Genomic DNA, 24,876 nt, shown 5'->3' with positions numbered 1-24,876 from the left:
GTTTAGGAGGTGTGGACAGAGCAGTTGTGGGGGGAGGTGAGTATGTGGATTGTGTGGATTGTGCTGCAGGAGGTCCCGTTGTGTGGGAGGACCGATCAAACCTGCAGTAGAACCTGTTTAGCTGGTCAGCAAGCCTTGGGCTCTCCACAGGACGGGGGGTTCGTTTCTTGAAGCCCGTGATGCTCTGCAGGCCTTTCCACACTGTTGAGGGATCAGGATTGGCAGAGAGGTGTCTCTCCAGGCTCTCCCCGTAACACCTCCTGGCTTTCCTGACCTCTCGGTTCAGTGTGTTTCTGGTCTGCTTGAACAGGTCCCGGTCGCCGCTCCTGTAGGCCTCCTCCTTGACTTTGCGCAGCCTCCTAAGGTTCGGTGTAAACCAAGGTTTGTCGTTGTTGTACGTGCAGAAGGTCTTAGTCTGCACACACAGATCCTCACAAAAACTGATGTATGATGTGACAGTGTCAGTGAGTTCATGCAAGTCTGAATTTGCAGTTTCAAAAACACTCCAATCGGTGCAGTCAAAGCAGGCTTGGAGGTTCTGCCTTGACTCCACTGTCCACTTCCTGACAGTCCTCACCACAGGCTTAGAAGTTTTTAGTTTCTGTCTGTAGGCAGGGATCAGATGAACTAGACAGTGGTCCGAGAGTCCTAAAGCTGCACGAGCCACAGAGTGGTATGCATCCTTAATTACGGTGTAGCATTGGTCCAGTGTCTGTGCCCCTCTGGTGGGACACGTTATGTGCTGTCTGTATCTGGGGAGTTCGTGTGCGAGGTTCGCCCTGTTAAGATCACCCAGAACAATGATTAGTGAATTTGGTAGAAGTTTCTCCATGTCTGTCACCTGGTCAGCCAGCATCTGCGTGGCTTCACTCGCACGTGCGTGTGGTGGGATGTAAACAGCCGCCATGACGATCGAGGAGAACTCCCGTGGTGAATAGAACGGCCGGCAGTTTATGAAAAGTGTTTCTAGGAGAGGGCTGCAAAACTCTTTCAACACCATGACATCGGTACACCAACGTTCATTAATGTAGAAACAGAGACCACCTCCCTTTGATCTCAGCTTTACGAGGGCTCCCGCTCGTTTTCCGCGTCGCCGCCGTCGCGCTAGCTTGTATAGCACCGCCGCTCCGGCTAAAATCTCCGACAAACAGTCTGAATCAGAGAGAACAGGAGAGAAAATACCAGAAGAAGACTGACCGATGTTTAACAGTGCTTCTCTAGTAAAAGTGATCCGGGATGGACAGCAGAAGACACAGAAAACACACAAAATAAGACAAAGAAACAGAGAGCGACTCACCGTGGCAGCCATCCGCGGCGCCATCAGATGACGTCTGAATCATTATAAAGCGTTCGTCGCATTAACACGCATCCTCAGCAACAATTTCAAATATTCTCACCTCAATAACGGCAGCGACGATGACTGCTAGGGGGAAGTACTGGGTATTGAGCGAATGTGCGAGTCATCGCGCGTCAAGCAACGACAATAACTACCGGTACGTAAACATTCAATCGCCATGTCTAAATGAATGTCGTTGGCACTTAGAAAATATTCGCCAAACTTGGCCAGACTTCCAGGGGAAGAGGCCGAATTTTCACTTGTTCTGGCCGACCGGAGGAATCAGCCGAGGCGGACACTTTACGGCGGTTGAGTCGTTGGCACTTAGAAAATATTCGCCAAACTTGGCCGGACTTCCAGGGGAAGAGGCCGAATTTTCACTTGTGGTGGCTGACACGGGGAACCAGCCGAGGCGGACACTTTACGGCGGTTGAGTCGTTGGCACTTAGAAAATATTCGCCAACTTGGCCGGACTTCCAGGGGAAGAGGCCGAATTTTCACTTGTGGTGGCCGACACGGGGAACCAGCCGAGGCGGACACTTTACGGCGGTTGAGTCGTTGGCACTTTGAAAATATTCGCCAAACTTGGCCAGACTTCCAGGGGAAGAGGCCGAATTTTCACTTGTTCTGGCCGACATGGGGAATCAGCCGGGTCGGACTCTTTATGGCGCAAGAGCCGTTGGCACTTAGAAAATATTCGCCAAATGCTCTCAGGATAGAGAAGACCAAGAAGATGCCCTTTATGACGACAAACTAAACGAAAACGAATGGAACGAGCTTTTCGGAAATTGCGACGATGAAGACGAATTTTGAACTCTATGTACCGGCAATCACTTTATAATTATAATTTGTAGTTTCTTAACTAAAAATAAACCAGTTTCTAAGAGTGTTCATTGTTGTTAGTCTCTCTCAGCGCGTAATATCACAGGGTCATGAAGTAAATAATATTTAAAATGGCGTATAGATCGTTCGCTACAAACTCGCGAATTTGAACACATTTCGTCAATAAATTTCGCATATTTCTGATTGAATTTTGAAGTTTAATATAATGCAACAATTGAGCTCGACTTATACTAAGGATATATCATAAAATCGTAAATTTTCGTCCAATTTTAGGGGGTCGACTTATACACCGAGTCGACTTATACACCGGCAAATACGGTATTTTGTTTGACAACCATTGACAACAAGTGCGACGTATACAAGGAGTAACAAATTAGACATACAATAATAATGACAACTCGATCAATAAATTAAAAACTTTAAACACCACACTGACAATACTGGGAGCTCAGACGGGTGAGCTATCTTAACAGGTTAACGCAGGGGTGGGCTTGCGGGCCGAATTGGGTTATAATTTTGACCGGGGGGCCGAACCAGGAGCAGATGGATATAGTATTTGTGTGAAGTAATATAAACGGCCTGTAAAGGTCATTGCATAAAAGGTTTTGGCCTTTAGTAGGTAGTAAAGCGTGGATATTCAAAAAAAGTTTTTTGAAAACAAATGCATTTATTAACAGCATTAAAAAAAATCCCTAAAAAACTGCTATCAGTGATTCTCATAAAATACGTTATTATGAATAACAGTCTCCATCACTTCAGTGCTTCAGTGCCTGCAGGTCAGATTAATGAAAGATGTTTATCTTATAAGATCACATCAAACGGCAAACATTCTGACCAAATATATCATCTTGAAGAACCGGTGAAAGCATACATCCAAATAAAGTAATCAAAACGGCAACACGGTGAGGGTTATCTGAAAATCAGAGCAGAGTTTTAACTCACAAACACCCGGTAACAGAGGTGAGGAAACGGGAAACACTTCCTTAAAGTAAGCCTTAAGAACTTTACAGGTTAAGATTAGTCACAAACAGGTGGTGCATCAATGTCCTTGAGCATCCTGCATTGTTTGAAAATGAGAATGGTCGCTAGTTTCAATCCCTGCTATTTGTACAGATCATATTCAAAATGCATTTTTTTACAACAAACTTGAAAGCCTCCCCTTCATTTTCAGTGGGAACAGTGTTGTTTGTCTCCCTTTTTTGCTAGTGTGTCATAGTCTGGAGTAAAATTTGTTGTGGCAATTCTTAGGAGAGATCCGAGGTGTTGGTCCGTTTACCTAGATCTGTGACGGGTTGATGTTGATGTTCATGTGGCTGAACGTCACGTCGCGTACGTCGAGCCAAATTGGCCACTCTTTTTAAACACTCGGCACTCAGTGTCCACCTTGCTTTTCCTTGGGCGACTCATGTTAATGGAAGGATTCCAGGGGAAGGTTTGTGGGTGGCTTTAGTGTAAAACTGTATCCGAAAGCTCGGTGCACAAATTACAAGAATGCTGTCGTCACAGCCCACGCTATAAATTCGGCACTGATACAAATAGAGCGCGAGTGCGCCATTTCCGTACTACTGAGTACGTACACGCACTTGTGAGTGTGCACCGAGGTTTCTGACACGGCTTCCGGTAGTAAATGCGCAGGCGAGTGGTTCCCCATCTACTGGGGAAACGCAGTCATTGCAGGCAAAATTACCGAGAGAGAGAAAAAAAAAAAGAAAAAAGAAGTTTAATAATACCATTTATTTAGGGTTGGCGGGCCGGATTAAACGGTCCCGTGGGCCGGATGTGGCCCGCGGGCCGTAGTTTGCCCATACCTTGGTTAACGGATGTGAAGCTTAATTAGTTGACTGGCTGTCGACTAATTAAGTTTCACGTCTGTTATGTTGTGTAGTCTTCTTAATAAAACAAAAATGAAACTGTACCTTAAGTAAAGTACAGTACAAACATCATTAACGCTACATACATGCTAGCTTCATATTTTAAATTGAGTTGAACAGGTTCTGTTATCTTTTCAGTTATTTTGCTCTGCTATACCCAGTTCAGTGCTAGTTCTGCCCTCCATGTTCCTGATTTTTATTAAAGCCACAGTCTAGTAACATGAGACACAATGAGCTCGCTTCCTGAACATCTAAAAAGGACTTGTCCATCTATTCATTCATAAAACTGTTTTTCAGAGTCAACTCAATGTGCCAATATTCAGTTCCACTGTGTCACCACAGCACCATTCCTAACGTTTGCTCGATCTTAAAAGTTGATGTACTATTTTAACCACTTTTTTTCATTTCATTGTAGTTTAGCTAACTACATTTGCCAACTAGCTTGCCCAACACTGATGGGCAGTGTAAGCTGTCGGTCCACCTATTGACTTCTGAGGTTTGTAGCACTTGTCTCAATTCTTCTGGTATTCCTTGTATCCTCTTGCTCCATCTACAAGTAAGAAATAAAGGGAGGGAATTGAGGTATTAGATGTGAAGGAATTTATTGTACTGTAATATTTTCCATCCATCCATCCATCCATCCATCCATCCATCCATCCATCCATCCATCCATCCATCCATCCATCCATCCATCCATCCATCCATCCATCCATACTTTGACCGCTCAAATGCAGACTTGATTCTTGTTAATTATTTTATTTTGTATTGCATTTTATCTGTATTTTATACTGTTTTATATATATGTAGTATGTGCATGACCTGCCATGTGGAGCTGCCGAACTAATTTTCAGTTTCTCTCCCCTGCTCTTCTCTCTCTACACTAATGATTGCTCCTCAGGCGACTCTTCTGTGAAGCTTCTGAAGTATGTGGACGACACCACTCTAATCGGTTTGATCCGGGACGGTGACGAGACTGCGTACAGACAGGAGGTGGAGCGGCCGGTCCACTGGTGCAGCCAAAACCACCTGGAGCTGAACTCGCTCAAGACCGTGGAGATGACAGTAGACTTCAGGAGACACCCTTCACCACTTCCACCCCTCACTATCCACAGTAATACTATTCTCTCCACAGACACCTTCAAGTTCCTGGGATCCACAATCTCTCTGGACCTGAAATGGACCAGCCACATAGACTCTGTCCGGAAGAAGGCCCAGCAGAGGCTGTACTTTCTGAGACAGCTCAGGAAGTTCAACCTGCCACAAGAGCTGCTGAAGACCTTACATACAGCCATCATCCAGTCTATCCTCTGCACCTCCATCACTGTCTAGTTTGGATCGGCCACCAAACAAGACAAGCACAGACTGCAACGGACAATCAGGACTGCAGAAAAGATAATCGGGACCAACCCTCCCATCTATCCAGGACTTGTACCTGTCCAGGACCAGGAAACGTGCAAGTAACATCTCTACAGACCCTTCTCACCCAGGTCGCAGTCTGTTCGAACTACTCCCCTCCGGACGGTGTTACAGAGCACTGTACGCCAAAACCAGCAGACAGAGACACAGCTTCTTCCTCCAGGCTGTCGCTTTGATGAACTCACACCACTCTCAGAGTGTGCAATATCATCCTGTTCTCGATGCTTTACATTTGGATTGTCCATATTATGTGTACTGTGTGTCCTCTCTGCATCCATTGCAGCCTGGCCATCCTAGAAGAGGGATCCTCCCATCTGTGGTCTCTTCTCAATGTTTCTCACTTCCCCTAGTAGGAGTTTTGAGTTTTTCTTTGCCCTCCTGGGAGTTTAAGATCAGGGGATGTTTGAGAATAATTGTCAGGTTTTGCACATGTTGTCCTGAATGTTGTTAGCTACCTAAATGTACAGAGGCCGAGATGTACCGAAGTCAAATTCCTTGTTTGGTATGCTCAAACTTGGCAACTAAAGATTGATTCTATTCTATTCTATTCTATTCTATTCTATTCTATTCTATTCTATTCTATTCTATTCTATTCTATTCTATTCTATTCTATTCTACTCTATTACAGCCGACGCTGCACTGATCCGCCTGTCGATCTCACGCTCCATCCTGCCCTCGCTCGTGAACAAGACCCCAAGATACTTGAACTCCTCTGCTTGGGGCAGGATCTCATCCCCGATCCGGAGAGGGCATTCCACCCTTTTCCGACTGAGGACCATGGTCTCAGATTTGGAGGTGCTGACCCTCATCCCGGCCGTTTCACACTCGGCTGCGAACCACTCCAGTGAGAGCTGGAGATCACGGCTTGAAGAAGCCAACAGCACCACGTTGTCTGCAAAAAGCAGAGATGCAATGCTGAGGTCCCCAAACCGGACACCCTCAACGCCTCGACTGCGCCTAGAAATTCTGTCCATAGAAGTTATGAACAGAATCAGTGACAAAGGGCAGCCTTGGCGGAGTCCAACCCTCACTAGGAACGAATCTGACTTGCTGCCGGAAATGTGGACCAAACTCTGGCATTGATGATACAGGGACCAAAACGCCCTTATCAGTTGGTTCGGCACCCCGTACTCTCGAAGCACCCTCCACAGAACTTCCTGAGGGACACGGTCGAACGCCTTCCACAAAATACATGTGAACTGGTTGAGTGAACTCCCATGCACCCTCGAGGATCCTGCCGAGGGTATAGAGCTGGTCCACTGTCCCATGGCCAGGCCGAAAACCATACCGCTCTTCTTGAATCCGAAATTCGACATCCCGATGGAACCTCCTCTCCAGCACACCTGAATAGACCTTACCAGAGAGGCTGAGGAGTGTGATTCCTCTCTGTACTACTATTGGATTATAATAAACTGAGGAGCAGAAAGGAAGCTCATTAGAGTGCAGAATGGAAAGAAAAATGCAAAATCTTCCTAGTTACAAGGTAAATTTGAAGGCCTGTTGGTTCACAATGAAAATACCATCCTCACGCTGAGTTGTTAGCATGTTATCACGCTGAATTGTAGCTCTGCTACACTGTGACCCATTTACTGTAACTTGTGAAAAAAGGCAGGTGCAGGTGTTTTTGTACAGTCACGTCAGTGGATGTGTCAGCGTGGGCTGCAGGGCGCAGTAGAAGATGCCGGAGTCGCTGGGCTTCACATTGTCAATATGCAGAGGAGCTTGCGAGGTACTGGCGTTCACTCTACAGTGAAACCTCTTTGCGTACTTTTCCTCCGTCTTGCCGTGACCGAGCTTCAATCGGCTCAGCATGAACTCGGGCGCTGCGTTTGCTTCTTGTTTGTACCAAAAGATGTAGTCGTTGCTCCCCCCCGATCTGTCGTAGCTACATTCCAGCGTCACTGTTTCACCCTCCACTGTTTGCACGTCCGGTGTCACCTGGTGCACCGTCTGGCCGTTGCTTCCTGTCAGAAGGCAATAAAGTCAGACCTCCGTTGAAAGCGGCAATGACCTGTTAACCTTACCGAGGCTCCAAGCGGCCATCAGCACACATACAAGCGCACGATTCATGTCTGCACTCCAAGTCTGCATGAGCACTGACTTGTCGCTGACGAGGCGGGGCCTTCACTTCCTCTTGCAGTGACATCACACGTGCACCTTGTCAATCATGCTCTGCTATGAGTAGAAGAAGAGTGACTCCATGAGTCGCAACAGCGTACTGTGGTCTTATTTAAACAGTCAAACTTATCATTTGCTTGGAGTTTGGCTCAAGGTTTCTCATACTGTGCCTCAGGAGAAAGTACTAAAATTCATTTTTGTCCAAGTTGAACCGGAGATAAAATTTTCGCTATCCTTGTGTCAACATGGGTCATGAAGATGTACGACTGTGGGTCATGAAGATGTACGACTGTGTACCATCGGCTAGCTACATTTGCCAAATAACTTGCCCAACACTGATGGGCAGTGTCAGCTGTCGTTGGTCCACTTATTGACTTCTGAGGTTTGTAGCACGTGTCTCAAATCTTCTGGTATTGATTCTATCCTCTTGCTCCAGTGATGAGTAAGAAAGAAGGGGAGGAAATTGAGGTATTAGATGTGAAGGAATCTACATTACTGTACTACTATTAGATAATAATAAACTGAGACGCGGATAGGAAGCTCATTACCGTGCCGAATGGAAAGAAGAATTCAAAATCTTCCTAGTTACTGTTGCGTGTTGTTTGAGATGTCCATTGTTGAGCAAGGAAAACAAAGATGTGGAGTAACAGTTGGTTCTTGATTGGCAAGATCTTGGGTCATTTAATGGCGGCCAGTACACGAGGCACGGCAGCAGATGAAACCTCCCATTCTCCAGGTCAGAAGGTTCTATACCAGGGGTGGGCAAACTTTTTGACTTGCGGGCCGAATTGGGTTCTAAATTTTGACCGGGGGGCCGAACCAAGAGCAGATGGATGTAGTGTTTGTGTGAAGTAATATAAACGACCTGTAAAGGTCATTGCATAAAAGGTTTTGGCCTTTAGTAGGTAGTAAAGCATGGATATTCAAAAAAAGTTTTTTGAAAACAAATGCATTTATTAACAGCATTAAAAAAAAATAACATCCCTAAAAAACTGCTATCAGTGATTCTCATAAAATATGACACTGTTATTATGAATAACAGTCTCCATCACTTCAGTGCCTGCAGGTCAGATTAATGAAAGATGTATGTTTATCTTATGAGATCACATCAAACGGCAAACATTCTGACCAAATATATCATCTTGAAGAATCGGTGAAAGCATACATCCAAATAAAGTAATCAAAACGGCAACACGGTGAGGGGTATCTGAAAATCAGAGCAGAGTTTTAACTCACAAACACCTGGTAACAGAAGTGAGGAAACGGAAAACACTTCCTTAAAGTAAGCCTTAAGAACTTTAAAGGTTAAGATTAGTCACAAACAGGTGGTGCATCAATATCCTTGAGCATCCTGCATTGTTTGAAAATGAGAATGGTCGCTAGTTTCAATCCCTGCTATTTGTACAGATCATATTCAAAATGCATTTTTTTACAACAAACTTGAAAGCCTCCCCTTCATTTTCAGTGTTCATTTGATGTTGATGTTCATGTGGCTGAACGTCACGTCGCGTACGTCGAGCCGAATTGGCCACTCTTTTTAAACACTCGGCACTCAGTGTCCACCTTGCTTTTCCGTGGGCGACTCATTTTAATGGAAGGATTCCAGGGGAAGGTTTGTGGGTGGCTTTAGCGTAAAACTGTATCCGAAAACTCGGCGCGCAAATTACAAGAATGCTGTCATCACAGCCCACGCTCTAAATTCGGCACTGCTACAAATAGAGCGCGAGTGCGCCATTTCCGTACTACTGAGTACGTACACGCACTTGTGAGTGTGCACCGAGCTTTCTGACACGGCTTCCGGTAGTAAATGCGCAGGCGAGTGGTTCCCCATCTACTGGGGAAACGCAGTCATTGCACGCAAAATGACCGAAAAAAAAAAGTTTAATAATACGATTTATATAGGGTTGGCGGGCCGGATTAAACGGTCCCGCGGGCCGGATGTGGCCCGCGGGCCGTAGTTTGCCCATACCTGGATTCTATACTATCCGGAAAAGACGGGAAAGTGTCACCTGGCCATTTGGTATCTCCATATACCGTATTTGCCGGTGTATTGGTCGACCTTTTTCGATCCAAAATCGACCGAAAAAAATCGACCTCGACTTATACATCGAGTCATAAAATTTAACTTCGTATTCATCGCTTCAAATGTGATGGTAACCAAGGCCGTTTCTCATGCATCTCATTGTGCGTTGCACTTAGAAAATTTGAACCGTGCGGCGTGCGCGAGTGCGCGGCCCGCTGGAAGTCCAATGAGGCGCCGCGATCTCCTGCGCGGTGCTTATAAAGTGCCGATCCGCTCGGCTTGGAGCTATTTCCGACCTCCCGTTGGTGCCGGGCGGCGTGCGCGAGCTCGCCGGCCGCGATCTCCTGCGCGGTGCTTATAAAGTGCCGATCCGCTCGGCTTGGAGCTATTTCCGACCTCCCGTTGGTGCCGGGCGGCGTGCGCGAGCTCGCCGGCCGCGATCTCCTGCGCGGTGCTTATAAAGTGCCGATCCGCTCGGCTTGGAGCTATTTCCGACCTCCCGTTGGTGCCGGGCGGCGTGCGCGAGCTCGCCGGCCGCGATCTCCTGCGCGGTGCTTATAAAGTGCCGATCCGCTCGGCTTGGAGCTATTTCCGACCTCCCGTTGGTGCCGGGCGGCGTGCGCGAGCTCGCCGGCCGCGATCTCCTGCGCGGTGCTTATAAAGTGCCGATCCGCTCGGCTTGGAGCTATTTCCGACCTCCCGTTGGTGCCGGGCGGTGTGCGCGAGCTCGCCGGCCGCGATCTCCTGCGCGGTGCTTATAAACTGCCGATCCGCTCGGCTTGGAGCTATCTCCGACCTCCCGTTGGTGCCGGGCGGCGTGCGCGAGCTCGCCGGCCGCGATCTCCTGCGCGGTGCTTATAAAGTGCCGATCCGCTCGGCTTGGAGCTATTTCCGACCTCCCGTTGGTGCCGGGCGGCGTGCGCGAGCTCGCCGGCCGCGATCTCCTCCGCGGTGCTTATAAAGTGCCGATCCGCTCGGCTTGGAGCTATTTCCGACCTCCCATTGGTGCCGGGCGGCGTGCGCGAGCTCGCCGGCCGCGATCTCCTCCGCGGTGCTTATAAACAGCCGCATGCGCACGGCCTCCCGGAATTTGAACACATTTCGTCAATAAATTTCGCATATTGAATTTTGAAGTTTAATATAATGCAACAATTGAGCTCGACTTATACAAAGGATATATCATAAAATCGTAAATTTCCGTCGAATTTTAGGGGGTCGACTTATACACCGAGTCGACCTGTACACCGGCAAATACGGTATGTGTATTAGAGAGTCACCACCCTGTGTGTATGTTGTCTCCGTGCTTTTAATTGAGCAGTCATGTTTATATAAAATAATAAGAGGATATACACATGTATGAACATGAAAATGGGCGGCTCGATGTCGCACTGGTTAGCACGTCCGCCTCACAGTTAGGAGGATGCCGGTTCGACTCCACTTCCGACCCTCCCTGTGTGGAGTTTGCATGTCCGTGCCCGCGTGGGTTTTCTCCGGGCACTCCGGTTTCCTCCCACATTCCATGGTAGGCCAATTGAGCACTCCGACTTGCCCCTAGGTGTGAGTGCGGATGGTTGTTCCTCTCTGTGCGATCGGTGAGCAACCGGTTCAGGGTGTCCCCTGCCTACTCCTCGATGACTGCTGGGATGCTGGGATAGGCTCCAGTATGCCCGCGACCCCTGTGGGGAAAAGCCGGATGGATGGATGGATGAATGGATGGATAAACATGAAAAAGTATATGAGTTTGTCTAACCTAACAGAATATACACGTTTCTCCCACTTCGTTACAAAGTAAATTTTAAGGCCTGTTGGTTCACAACAAAAATATCATCCTCATGCTGAGTTTTTAGTATGTCATCACGCTGAATTGTAGCTCTGCTACACTGCGACCCATTTACTGTAACTTGTGAAATAAGGCGGGTGCAGGTATTTTTGTACAGGCACGTCAGTGGATGTGTCAGCGTGGGCATCAGGGCGCAGTAGAAGACTCCTGAGTCGCTGGGCTTCACATTGTCGATATGCAGAGGAGCTTGCGAGGTACTGGCGTTCACTCTACAGTGAAACCTCTTTGCGTACTTTTCCTCCGTCTTGCCTTGACCGAGCTTCAATTGGCTCAGGATGAATTCGGGCGCTGCATTTGCTTCATGTTTGTACCAGAAGATATAGTCATTGCTCGCCAATCTGTTGTACCTACATTCCAACGTCACGGTTTCGCCCTCCACTGTTTGCACGTCCCGTGTCGGCTGGTGCACCGTCTGGCCGCTGCTTCCTGTCAGAAGGCAATAAAGTCAGACCTCCGTTGAAAGCGGCAATGACTTCACATGTTGACCTTACCGAGGCTCCAAGCGGCCATCAGCACACATACAAGCGCACGACTCATGTCTGCACTCCAAGTCTGCATGAGCACTGAGGAGAAAGGGCCTTCATTTCCTCTTGCAGTGACATCACACATGCACTTTGTCAATCGTGCTCTGCTGTGAGTAGAAGAAGAGTGACCCCCTGAGTCGCATCAGCGTACTGTGGTCTTATTTAAACAGTCAAACTTAATCATTTGGTTGGAGTTTGGCTCAAGGTTTCTCACACTGTTGTTCCTCAGGAGAAAGTACTAAAATTCATTTTTGTCTAAGTTGAACTGGAGACAAAATTACTGATGACATCATCAAGAAGGAGCATGTACAAGTTAAAAAGCACCGGGCATTTTTTTTTTGGGGGTATGGCGCCGCTGTGAGTGGCAGCCTCCCAGCAGTGTTCTCTTTTTTCCTCTTTTTTTCCTTCTTTTCTCCTTTTTCTTTCTTTCTATTTGTCCATTTGGCGATGCTGGTGCCTTCTACCGCTCCTCGGCATGTGCAGATCACTTCGGATCGGATATTTTTTTTCCCTGGGTCCGGGATGGCTGAGCACATCGGTCGGGACCGGCGTGACTCTACGACGGCTTCCTGCTCATCTGGCCCGTGCTGACCGGGTCCCTCCCCTTGGCCTCACAGTCGCGACCCCTGTGGAGAGTCCGCTCTCTCGTGCTCGTCGGAACCAATGACCTTCGCCGTGCCAGCCCCATATTGACCATCTACACGTGCCCCGAATGGGAGCCCAGGACGCTGCTCACACGTTTGCCTGTTTTGTGATGTTTTACTGATTCACGACCACGGTCCATTGGGCAGCGTTGAACTTGGCTGCCCTTAACACCTGTTTATGGACCCCGTGGAGGCTATTTTGTGTCTTTTGGGGGGGCTGGTTGGCCGCTGTTACTTTTTTTTCCTTGATCTTGTTGCTTTGCTTTGCTTTGATGGCTTTTAACTTTCGCACTTACTGGCTTTCTTTGTGGCGCCGTTGTGTGGCAGCCTTATAAGAGCCTAATGAGTTGCGCTCATGCCATCTGTGCGTCTTTTATATACCCACTCTGTGGTATGAATACTGCTGGGGCCTGAATTTCCTCACTCCCGGGGATCAATAAATGATCAATCAATCAATCAATCAATCAATCAATCAATCAATCAATCAATCAATCAATCAATCAGATCAGATCAGATCAGATCAGACCCTGCGCCACACCATGTGTTTGTATGAATCGAAAATTGATTTGATTTGTTTATTTCTGCAGGTAAAACACAACTATTACAACGTGCTTGTACAAAAACACTTGCGCCTGCCTTATGTCATAAGTTACAGTAAATGGGTCACATTGTAGCAAAGCTGCAACTCTGGGTGACAAAACGTGTCCTCAAGGCACGCTTCCTCATAGACACATCATCTGACCAAAACTAGCCAATCGGGAGCGAGCAGAGTTTAGGCAGATGCAAATGAGGTAGATGTGTAAATAATTTTTCAAACATAAATGTAAAGATATGATTTTAAAAATTAACTTGAATATGTGAACTAACTTAGAATTTAATTTACCGTATTTTCCAGACTATAAATCGCTCCGGAGTATAAGTCGCACCAGCCATAAAATGCCCCAAAAAGTGAAAAAAAAAAAACCATATATGTTGCTCCGGAGTATAAGTCGCATTTTTGGGGGCAATTTATTCGACAAAATCCCACACCAAAAACAGTCATGAACGAGCAACAACAGGCTAAACCAGGGGTCTCAAACTCATGGCCCGCGTGCCAATTGCGGCCCTCGGGACAATATTTTGCGGCCCCCTGCGTGACATCTAAGCTGTGTGTTAGTGCGGCCCGCGAATTTCTTTTCGCACATGCATCTGGCCGTTTTACTTTTTTTGACACGTATGGGCTCACGTAGCTCAGGCTCGTGACAACTGGGCGAATTAGCAATTGGCTAATTGGCGAATTAGCACTTTGACATGTTTGAATGAGCGAGTGGAGGGAAATATCTTGTCACTGTCACCTAGTGCTGTACATTGTTTGTCAGCCCCCGTCATGTCTGTTTCAAAACCTGCCGTGAAGAGAAAATTTGCGGATGAGCACAGGCAATTTCAGGAGAAGTGGGAGGCGGAATATTTTTTTGTTGAGCACAGGAACGTCGCAACCTGTCTAATATGCATGGGTAAAGTTGCTGTTAACAAAGAGTTTAACATCAGACGTCATTACTCAACTAAACATGCTGAGGAGTATGCAAAATACCTGGGAGATGAGCGAGAGGATCGGGTCGCCAAACTTAAATAATCTCTACTGAGGCAACAAGTTTTTTTCAAAAAAACAAGCAAAGAGAACGAAGCGGCTGTGAAAGCTAGCTATGTTGTGAGTGAAATGATAGCAAAAGCTGGAAATGGATTCAGGCACAGCATTCAGTGGTGAGAAGTATGCTGATACCATTGGGAAGCTACAAGAAGAATTTGATCACAGGTTTGCAGACTTCAAGACACACAGAGCCACTTTTAACATTTTTGCTGACCCCTTCTCCTTTGATGTTGAGGATGCCCCCCCTGTTCTGCAGATGGAGCTAATTGACCTGCAGTGCAATACTGAACTCAAAGCCAAGTTCAGGGAAGTGAGTGGAAGAACAGTGGAGCTTGGACAATTTTTGAGAGAACTGCCCCCCAGCTTCCCTGAGCTTTCCAGGATGTTCAAGCGGACCATGTGCCTTTTTGGCAGCACCTATCTGTGTGAAAAGCTCTTCTCCACAATGAACTTCAATAAGTCAAAGTACAGGTCCAGAATTAAAGATGAGCATCTTAAAGCCATACTGAGGGTCTCAGTTGCCTCCTCCCTCAAGAAGCGTTGCCAAGTCTCTGGCAGCAAGGAGTAGGAGGAAGTAGAAATGAAGCCTATGTTCTGAAGAACTGTTCCTGTTCTTCATGTTCTGCATGTTCTGACTGTTAATTTGTTCAAATTGAGAAGATTGGATCAGGACCTTTTTTATGGATTACTTTTGTGGATTACGATTTGATGCGGCCCAGCCTCACCCAGACTCTACCTCCAGCGGCCCCCAGGTAAATTGAGTTTGAGACCCCTGGGCTAAACGATAGCAACAACAGGCTAAACGATAGGTATGCTAACGTGACAAACACAAACAAAGAGCTGAGAACGGGCCTGACGTAACATATAGAGTGATTAAGGACAACTATTACATGAATAACATGTTTATAAAACCATCGGTGTCACTCCAATTCATTAAATGCATCGATCGTTCCATACGATAGCAACAGGCTAAACGATAGGTATGCTAACGTGACAAACACAAACGAGGAGCTGAGAACGGGCCTGACGTAACATGTAGAGTGATTTAGGACAACTATTACATTAATAACATGTTTATAAAACCATCGGTGTCACTCCAATTCATTAAATTCATCGATCGTTTGATACGATAGCAACAGGCTAAACGATAGGTATGTTAACGTGACAAACACAAACGAAGAGCTGAGAATGGGCCTGACGTAATATATAGAGTTATTAAAGAAAAACGATTACATGAACAACACGTTTATAAAATTATCGGTGTCACTCCAATTCATTAAATCCATCGATCGTTCTTTGTCAACAATGGGTGCGCGCCGCTGAAGGCGCTTGCACTTCAAAATATTCCACAGGCTCATATAACGATAGATAAACTATATTTCAAATAACTATAATATAAGCAATAATATTATCAAACCATCCGTGCACTTTAAATCCATTAAATCCATCGATCAAATTCCTCGTCCTTTGTCAAAATCGCCGCGCGTGCGCCCTGACGTCAGCCTCGTCTTTATTCCACAGATCTAGTATATAACTACCGTATTTGCCGGTGTACAGGTCGACTCGGTGTATAAGTCGACCCCCTAAAATTCGACGGAAATTTACGATTTTATGATATATCCTTTGTATAAGTCGAGCTCAATTGTTGCATTATATTAAACTTCAAAATTCAATATGCGAAATTTATTGACGAAATGTGTTCAAATTCCGGGAGGCCGTGCGCATGCGGCTGTTTATAAGCACCGCGGAGGAGATCGCGGCCGGCGAGCTCGCGCACGCCGCCCGGCACCAACGGGAGGTCGGAAATAGCTCCAAGCCGAGCGGATCGGCGCTTTATAAGCACCGCGCAGGAGATCGCGGCCGGCGAGCTCGCGCACGCCGCCCGGCACCAACGGGAGGTCGGAAATAGCTCCAAGCCGAGCGGATCGGCACTTTATAAGCACCGCGCAGGAGATCGCGGCCGGCGAGCTCGCGCACGGCGCCCGGCACCAACGGGAGGTCGGAAATAGCTCCAAGCCGAGCGGATCGGCACTTTATAAGCACCGCGCAGGAGATCGCGGCCGGCGAGCTCGCGCACGCCGCCCGGCACCAACGGGAGGTCGGAAATAGCTCCAAGCCGAGCGGATCGGCACTTTATAAGCACCGCGCAGGAGATCGCGGCCGGTGAGCTCACGCACGCCGCCCGGCACCAACGGGAGGTCGGAAATAGCTCCAAGCCGAGCGGATCGGCACTTTATAAGCACCGCGCAGGAGATCGCGGCCGGCGAGCTCGCGCACGCCGCCCGGCACCAACGGGAGGTCGGAAATAGCTCCAAGCCGAGCGGATCGGCACTTTATAAGCACCGCGCAGGAGATCGCGGCGCCTCATTGGACTTCCAGCGGGCCGCGCACGCCGCCCGGTTCAAATTTTCTAAGTGCAACGCACAATGAGATGCATGAGAAACGGCCTTGGTTACCATCACATTTGAAGCGATGAATACGAAGTTAAATTTTATGACTCGGTGTATAAGTCGAGGTCGATTTTTTTCGGTCGATTTTGGATCGAAAAAGGTCGACCAATACACCGGCAAATACGGTAACTATATTGTAGCGTTAACAAAGTACAAGGATAGACGTGGGTTTGGTAAACGGCTCTTTATTAAACAAAACAAACTTCCAAGCGTGTGGCGGCGTGGACTTCCAGACACGAGAGCTCCATGGCATAGGACCGGGCGTGCGTAATGGCCATGTCCGAGCCCCGTGCCACTCGGCCGAGCGCCGGTGTTGTCCTTACGTGGGTACGTTTGTCCTTTATGTAAACAACCAATCAATTAAATTCAATTCTTCTGACATTTTGCTCACCAAAAACAAGTTGTAATGAATGTGAACTTTTAATGCATTTTATTCAGAAGGTTACTTTGAACCCTGAGGCTTAAATGGCGGCACGGCGTACTTATGAATTTTTACGGCCTCCGGCCTCCAGGGGGCGCTCTAGCAGGAAGCAAGAGCGAGCCAGGCGAAGAAGAGATAATGCGCCGAAGAAGACGTGCTAGTTTGTGTTTACAACATTTCGCGCATCACGCAGAACTCGATCAAGACGGACATTACTGAAAGGAAGCTTTTATACACAAACCGTCATTATGGGGGACAAAAGAAATGCATATGATGCCGCTTTTAAGCTAAAGGCAGTCGATGTTGCTGACATTGTGTTGCGGCACCCTTTTCTTTATTTCGTGGTCCTGTCTACTCTGGAGCTATACGTGTCGCTCGCTAGTTTAATTTAATTTAGCGCTTTGTGCATGAATAAGATTAGCATGAACAGACCCTCATCATGGAAAATGCTAGAAGAAATGGATAAAAACGACGACGAAAGAGATACTGAGAAAGTGTGTGGCGAAGGATATCTAACGCTATTCCAATCGGAAATTGAGGAGGAAGACTTCGATGGTTTCAGTGCACAGGCGGAAGATGAAGACGATGAAGCTCTTTTTTTTTTTTTACTTTTACTTTAACAGCCCTGTTAGTGCTGTGCTACCGTGTTACCGCCGCGTCGCAGTGACTTTTACCGGTATGTTTTATTTAATCAAACCCTATTAGTGCTGTGTTACTTCCGTGTTGCTGCGGTATTACTGCTGCATCACAGGCAGTGTTTGGAAAGAAATGTTAAGGTATGTTATTAAAACTTTAAAAAAAGCTTTCTGTGTCCAGTATTTCTTTGTTAATAACTCGCGTGCACACTTCCATGTTGCTTCGGTACTACTGCTGTGTCACAGGCAATGTTTCTTTGTTAATAACTCGCGTGCACACTTCCGTGTTGCTGCGGTACTACTGCTGCGTCACAGGCAATGTTTAGAAAGACATGTGAAAGCATGTTATTCAAACTTCAAAAAGGCTTTCTGTGTACTGTCTTTCTGTGTAAAAAAATTTGTGTGCACGTGCGGCTTATGTAAGAAAAAAACTAAAATATCCCCGAATTTTAGCTGGTGCGGCTTATACACCGGAAATTACGGTATTCTTTTTTTTTTTTTTTTTTTTACATCAAATGTGCAAAAATCTACCTGAAATCAAAAGTTGGCTGCACATTATTGGCTAATATGTGTCAACACAAAATTCACTAATAAACATACTAAAACTAAAATAAGAATAAGTTGAGACAAAACAGTATACTATCTGGTTGACTTTGTTTACACAGAAAATGACTTTGCCATTGTTAGCCATTTTGCAAGAAATTTAAGCCCTGTACTAACGATGATTATTTTTTTCCATTAGCAGAGTTTGCTTTCAAATGCTCGTAGCATTATGCTACAAGTCAGTGACGTGCGGTGAGGTTCATGACTTGGGAGGCACAGACGTCAACCACTATTGTTTGATGGGATTTACGTCCACAAGTTGTAACCCACCCAAAGCGCTGTGCTTTTTTGCGGGGAGAAATTAGCCAACGCTAGCATGAAGCCGGCACATCTCCAGCGGCATCTCACCACAAAACACGGATGCCATGTTGGTAAACCACCGGAGTTCTTCAGGAGGAAACTTTCTGATTTCAAGTCATCCCAAGACACAATGCGAAAAGCCTCTACTAAATCAGCCAAAGCCCTGGGGGCTTCTTATGCGGTTTCTTTGCTCGTAGCTAAAGCCAAAAAACCGTTTACTATAGCTGAAGAGCTGCTGCTCCCCGCCGCTGTTGTATCGGCCGAAACTATGCTAGACAAAAAAAAATCTGCGGATACATTTAAAACTGTGTCTTTGTCTAATGACACCGTTTGCCGCAGAATACACAAAATGGGTGCAGACATTGTCGAACAAGTTGTGGGAAAACTTGGAGACTCTTTTTCACTCTAGCTGGATGAATCCACAGATGTCAGTGGGAATGCACAGATTGTTGCTTTTGTGAGATACATTGAGGCTGACGACATTTGCGAACACATACTTTTCTGCAAAAGTCTGGAGGGGAGAACAACCGGAGAGGACATTTTTAATGTCGTTAACGCATTTTTCTCTGAAAATGGTACGTATTAGCTGGAAATCCTGCAGCAGCGTGTGTACAGATGCAGCTGCATCAATAATGGGCAGTGCGAAAGGGCTCATTGCGCGGATTAAAAAGGAAAATCCCGACATTAAGTGGACTCACTGTGTGATTCACAGGGAAGCGTTAGCGTCCAAGAAAATGAGCCCCGTGTTGCATGATGTTTTGAACGACAGCATCAAAGTGATCAACTTCATCAGGTCAAGGCCACTTAATGCACGTTTGTTCCGCCGCCTCTGTGAAAACATGGGAGCTGAACACACGCAACTCCTCCATACAGAAGTGCGCTGGCTCTCTCGAGGGAAGATGCTCAACAGGCTGTTGGAGTTACGAGCTGAAGTACACACCTTTCTGACAGCACGGATCACCCCATGCCACCTTGTTCGAGAGCATGGACTGGCTTGCAAAGCTTTGCTATCTGGCAGATATATTCAGCAAACCGAACGAACTACATACACACACATATATATATATATATATATATATATATATATATATATATATATATATATATGTGTGTGTATGTAGTTCGTTCGTGTATATATATATATATATATATATATATATATATATATATATATATATATATATATATATATATATATATATATATACGGACATGACTTACAAACGGAAGACCCGGGTTCGATTCCCGGCAGGGGCACAATATGAGCAATGAGCGATTACCTTACCAACAGTCAGTGTGGGTCCTTAGGCAAGACCCTTAACGATACCGCCTACAAGAAACGAAAGACATGCCGGCTCAGACGTCGCCCGGACAAACAAGGTCTGCGTCAGGTGCTGGGGAACCAGATCACCCTGATGAAAAATGGGCTACTGGAACAAGACACAAATGGGCGAGATGCGAGAATGAGAGGGGTTACATGCGGAGAATGCGGGAACAATGGCAACTTCAATACCCACAGTCAACACTATCGGCCAAGCAACTAGTAGCTCAATGTTCCAATATCCATAAACGGCACCTGCTATCACACCTCGAGATTGATGAGATACAACACAAATGCCATAGCGAAGGCCAACCAGAGCACCAGGTCAGAGACGAGTTAAATCCATGTAAAAGCCCAGAGGTTGGGTACGAAACCCCAATAAGCACAATCAAGCTGAACGAGGCAGCAACTGACCTGAAGAACAAGATCACGGTGAGAATGAATGCTCGGGAACCTAGATACACACTGCAGAGGCTAAGTGAAGTACCCTCAGAAAGTCTCCTAGAAGATGTGAATGCAGCATTGACAACAATTCCTACGGCTACCATCACTGTAACCAATGAGCTGATATACACCTCAGCAGCAGTGATCCTAGAAATGCTTGGCTACTAGAAGAATGACCATATGCGACCACAACAGTGCCCACCATGGAAGAGAAGGCTGGAGGCCAAAATCAAGATAGCACGGAGAGAAGTGAGCCAAATGACAGAGGCCCAGAAAGGTGCAATGAAAAAGCAAGTTCCCAAGAAATACAGCCATATGCCCATACCTGAAGCACTCGAAACTGCCAAACAAAGACTCCAAGCCTTGGCCCCCCGCCTAAAGAGGTACACAAGAGAGAATGAAGCCAGACGAATAAACAGGTTGTTCACAACACAACCAGCGAAAGTGTACGCTCAGTGGCAGGGGAATAATAGCAGAGCAGACCCACCAAGGCTGGAAACTGAACAGTACTGGAAGGATATATGGGAGCGGGAGGCATCACATAAGAAGGATGCACAGTGGCTGGTGGCTCTGAGAAAGGACCACAGCAAGCTCCCTGAACAGAACCCAGTAACCATCACAGTGGCAGACATCCAGAGAAGAGTCTCAGGAATGAAAAACTGGACAGCACCAGGCCCTGACATGATCCACAGCTACTGGCTCAAGAAACTTACAACTCTCCATGAGCGCCTGGCAGCACAAATGAACCAGCTGCTAAGGGATGGGACTCACCCTGAATGGCTAACCCAAGGGCGTACGATCCTGATCCAGAAGGATCCATCAAAGGGTACAGTCCCATCCAACTACCGGCCAATCACCTGCCTCTCCACAACATGGAAGCTGATGTCGGGCATAATATCAGATAAGATCAGCAGGCACATGGATCAATACATGAGCACTGCTCAGAAAGGGATTGGTAAAAATACCAGAGGAGCAAAACATCAACTCCTGGTGGATAGAACAGTCACCCAAGACTGCAGAACTAGACGTACCAACCTGAGCACTGCCTGGATTGATTACAAGAAAGCATATGACTCAATGCCACATACTTGGATCACTGAATGCTTGAGGCTGTACAACATCAATGAGACTCTGAGAACCTTCATCGCCAACTTGATGAAACAATGGAAAACCACACTTGAAGCCAATGGCAAGCCACTTGCACACGTGACCATCAAATGTGGTATATACCAAGGAGACGCTCTGTCCCCAATGCTGTTCTGTATAGGACTGAACCCCCTCAGCCAAATAATCAACAAGACGGGCTATGGATACCAACTCAGGAATGGGGCCACCATCAGCCACCTCCTCTACATGGATGACATAAAGCTGTACGCTAAGAACGAGCGGGACATTGACTCCCTGATCCACACTACCAGGATCTACAGCTCTGACATCGGAATGTCATTCGGACTTGAGAAATGTGGCCGCATGGTGACTAAAAGAGGAAAGGTAATCCACACAGAGGGGGTCTCACTCCCAGAAGGAACAATAGCAGACATTGAGGACAGCTACAAATACCTTGGAATTCCACAGGCAAATGGCAACCTTGACGAGGAAACAAGGAAAGCAGCCACAGCCAAATACCTCCATCGAGTAAGGCAAGTCCTAAGAAGTCAGCTCAATGGCAAGAACAAGTCCCTAGCCATTAACAGCTACGCCCTACCAGTAATCAGGTACCCTGCAGGAATCATACGGTGGCCAAAGGAAGATATACAGACCACAGATATCAAGACACGGAAGCTCCTAACCATGCATGGAGGGTTCCATCCCAAGTCCAGCACCCTGAGACTGTACACTAGCCGTAAAGAAGGAGGCCGAGGACTAGCGAGCGTGAGAGCCACGATCCAAGATGAAACATCCAAGATCCATAAGTACATCAGGGATAAGGCCCCAACGGATGACGTGCTCAGTGAATGTCTCAGACAATGGGCATCAAAGGAAGATGAGGTGCTGGAGGGACCATCATGGGAGGACAAGCCCCTACATGGGATGTACCACCGAAACATAGCTGAAGTAGCTGATATCCAGAAATCCTACCAATGGCTAGAAAGAGCTGGTCTGAAGGACAGCACAGAGGCACTGATCCTGGCTGCACAAGAACAGGCCTTGAGCACCAGAGCAATAGAGGCACAAATCTACCACACCAGACAAGACCCCAGGTGTAGATTGTGCAAAGAAGGTCCTGAGACAATCCAGCACATAACTGCAGGGTGTAAGATGCTGGCAGGTAAAGCATACATGGAGCGCCATAACCAAGTAGCTGGAATAGTGTACAGGAACATCTGTGCAGAGTATGGACTGGAAGTCCCAAGATCCAAGTGGGAAACACCTCCAAAGGTGGTAGAGAATGACCAAGCCAAGATCCTCTGGGACTTCCAGATCCAGACAGACAGAATGGTAATGGCGAACCAACCGGACATTGTGGTGGTGGACAAAGAGCAGAGGAAAGCCGTTGTGGTTGACATAGCCATCCCAAATGATGGTAACATTAGGAAAAAGGAACATGAGAAACTTGAGAAATATCAAGGGCTCAGAGAAGAGCTGGAGAAGACCTGGAGAGTTAAGACTTCAGTGGTACCTGTGGTCATTGGAGCACTAGGGGCAGTAACCCCCAAACTGGAGGAGTGGCTGAAACAGATCCCAGGAAAAACATCTGACATCTCAGTCCAGAAAAGTGCAGTACTAGGAACAGCAAAGATACTGCGTAGAACCCTCAAGCTCCCAGGCCTCTGGTAGAGGACCCGAGCTTGAAGGGAAAAAAAAAAAAAAAGAGACCACCCACGGGGGGTGAGGAAAAAGTTATATATATATATATATATATATATATATATATATATATATATATATATATATATATATAAGTATGTATTGTTGGATTTTGTCCACAATTTAGGGAGCGCGCTATCTGCGCCTCACGGCAAAAGCCATTGCCAATCAGCTGTTATCCAATTTACTCACAGCGTGCTCGTTTGATTTCTTCAGATTTAGGAAAATGCTAAGACACTGAAGCAGAAATTAGACTTACACAGGTTGGTTGAGTTCAATCACAATTCTTGTTAAGAAAGCTCTGTTTTCAGGAAAGTACAATACAGCGCTGGGCCCTTCGTGCGACCATGCTCAAGAGCAGAAAGTCTCCATTCAGAAAGGCAACGTTCAAGGTTCTTTGGTCAGCTTATATTCAGTTGCACATTGTGGGCCGAGTTTGGTGGGTGATGAGTCTTTGGGGTGGGGCAAGTTCGCAGCAGAGTTTGATTCCATGGGAGTGGGTGCCGGTTCGGTGAGAGCTGGTTCCGTGGGGTTGGGTGCTGATTATGGGCGATTCGATGTGTGTGGGGGCTGTTGTTTTCCATCCCATCTTTCGGCCTTGGCGATCACCATGGCTGTTTTCCTCCTGGCGTTCTCCCTCTGGCACCTCTACTGGGTTTATCTCCAAATGGCCTTACTGTAAACATTCTCCTCCATTCTTGCACATACACTGTCGCACCTCATCCATTCATCATTCTTTCAATTTTGTCATTTTGTACGAAATTATGTGAGTTTTTGGCTGTGACATAATCAATTTATTGATGTTCCTTGACTATGCAAAGTTTGTACTCACCACTTACCATGTTTTTGTTTGTTTGATCTTTTGATACTCCATGTACTTGCTTACGTCATCATATTCTTAGTTTAATCATGCTTTCAACCATATCTTTTCTTTGTTAGGCAAAATATTTCCCTCTGTCCCGAACGTTCAGCAGTAATCGAAAACTGGCGTCTAGCATTAGTCAAAACATAAGATACAATCAAGTACTGAACATTTTTAGACAACTTTGGCAGTGTCCGTGATTTAGAAAATCATCAGGCATGCATTAAACAGTTCCTTAAGGGTCATTAAGCTATTCAGGCAATATATCAAAAAACATTTGTTATTTCAAAGTGCTCAGCAATATATATCAGATCATAAAGTTATAAAAACCTTTCTCATTACCACTTATCAAAAATGTCTAGTTATGTCTTCTTTATTGATTTGGTGTGTAGGTATAATTATATGCTTAAAATGTTTCTTTTATTGATTTAATATGTGAATATACTTGTCTGCTTATTTACTTTATTCAATGCGGTTTGAGCATATCTGTTTTTGTAGCTAGGCAGGACTTTTTGTATTTCGACCCCATTCCTTCACCATGTGTATGTGTGTACATGTGTATATATGTGTATGTGTATATATGTATATATAAATAATAAATAAATAAATAAATAAATTTAAAAAACAATTATATATATATATATATATATATATATATATATATATATATATATATATATATATATATATATATATATATATATATATAAAATAATGCGATATAATAATAATTTCTTAAAGAAGGTTAGATAGGCTTTTGTAACAATAATTTATGAGAGGAAGAGAGGAA

The 24,876-nt window shown here is 46.1% G+C and overlaps 3 long non-coding RNA genes across 9 annotated transcripts in view; 1 reads left to right on the top strand and 2 right to left on the bottom strand.

Annotated features, from left to right (window-relative positions):
• Positions 1–7,281: 7,281 nt before the first annotated feature.
• Positions 7,282–16,406, bottom strand: LOC137839849 (uncharacterized). Its single transcript, XR_011086237.1, has 3 exons — positions 15,823–16,406; positions 7,491–10,844; positions 7,282–7,430 (listed from the first exon to the last, which is right to left on the bottom strand). It is a non-coding gene; the product is annotated as an uncharacterized lncRNA (long non-coding RNA).
• LOC137839530 (uncharacterized) lies at positions 11,210–13,679 on the bottom strand. The gene is made up of 3 exons (XR_007489601.2): positions 11,939–13,679; positions 11,799–11,873; positions 11,210–11,283 (listed from the first exon to the last, which is right to left on the bottom strand). It is a non-coding gene; the product is annotated as an uncharacterized lncRNA (long non-coding RNA).
• The window catches only part of LOC125992406 (uncharacterized), a 36,398-nt gene continuing 25,351 nt past the window's right edge, over positions 13,830–24,876 (top strand). For 6 of the 7 annotated variants that reach the window (XR_011086234.1, XR_011086233.1, XR_007489611.1 and 3 more), the window contains exon 1: positions 14,846–14,994. This is a non-coding gene — a long non-coding RNA (uncharacterized lncRNA). Of the gene's footprint in view, positions 14,995–24,876 lie in introns of all 7 variants that reach the window. The other variant, XR_011086232.1, reaches the window with a different exon arrangement.

Source organism: Syngnathus scovelli, chromosome 22 (genome assembly GCF_024217435.2).
Source record: "Syngnathus scovelli strain Florida chromosome 22, RoL_Ssco_1.2, whole genome shotgun sequence".
In the NCBI taxonomy this organism is placed as follows: Eukaryota; Metazoa; Chordata; class Actinopteri; order Syngnathiformes; family Syngnathidae; genus Syngnathus; species Syngnathus scovelli.
The sequence above is the reverse complement of the archived record's forward strand: the minus strand, read 5'-3'. Positions and strand labels throughout refer to the sequence as shown.